This window comes from Tupaia chinensis, unplaced genomic scaffold, assembly GCF_000334495.1.
Source record: "Tupaia chinensis unplaced genomic scaffold, TupChi_1.0 Scaffold149042_1, whole genome shotgun sequence".
NCBI lineage: Eukaryota > Metazoa > Chordata > Mammalia > Scandentia > Tupaiidae > Tupaia > Tupaia belangeri.
The window spans coordinates 1-917 of record NW_006208888.1 but is presented as its reverse complement, the minus strand read 5'-3'; the positions used below and the strand labels follow the sequence as shown (position 1 = coordinate 917).

At 36.5% G+C, this 917-nt stretch overlaps 1 non-coding gene across 1 annotated transcript; it reads right to left on the bottom strand.

Annotated features, from left to right (window-relative positions):
* Positions 1-466: 466 nt before the first annotated feature.
* LOC114006587 (U6 spliceosomal RNA) lies at positions 467-572 on the bottom strand. Its single transcript, XR_003548301.1, has one exon. It is a non-coding gene; the product is annotated as a U6 spliceosomal RNA (small nuclear RNA).
* Positions 573-917: the final 345 nt, after the last annotated feature.

The window sequence follows — 917 nt, the reverse complement described above, 5'->3', positions numbered from 1 at the left end:
CATGAATCTTTTGATTTTGGTCTGAATATCTTCTGTAGTATTGAAGTCATTCAGAAGTAGGTTATTTAGTTTCCATGTATTTGTGCATTTTTGAGAGTTTTTCCTGAGATCAATACCAAGTTTAATTCCATCATAGTTGGAGTAGATGCTGGATATAGTTTTTATGCCTTTGAATCTGTGCCTTATCTTGTGGCCAGTCATAGTGTAAAGGCTGGTTTTGTGTCCTATCATGTGGCCAATCATAGAGAAAGTACCACGCAGGGCTGAGAAAAATGTATATTTTGTGTTTTGTGGGTAGAAAATTCTATAGATGAATGTCAAGCCTGTCTGATTTATGGTAACACTTAGGTCCTGAATCTCTTTGCTTATTTTTGCCTCATTGATCTGTCTAAAGGAGATAATGGGATGTTGAGATTTCCATCAATTATTGGCTATAGTCTCTCTCTCCTTTTACATCTAGCAGTCTAAAAATATGGAACACTTCATGAACTTGCATGTCATCTTCATGCAGGGCCAGGCCTATCTTCTCTTTATTGTTCCAATTTTAGTATATGTGCTGCTGAAGTGGGCACAAAGACTCTCTATAAATGGTCTTCACATAACAATTACAGGAGAAAATATTTTCAAAGAAATTATTAAACTCTAACTCAGAATACCTGAAACGGAATCTTCTATGATGTGCTAAAACTGAGGGTGCTATAAAATATGTGTTGGTCAGGCAATGACACATTCATGATGCTGTTAGACCCACATAATAAAGGTCTGGGGTGACCATTCCAGATCCTTTCTGAGCACACCAGCTGCATGTGTGTGCCCTTATTCCAGGCTGACTGAGATTGGAGATAAATCATGGCATGGGGATCCTATTAGAATCTCTCTATCTCTTTCTCATAATAAATAAATAAATAAATAAATAA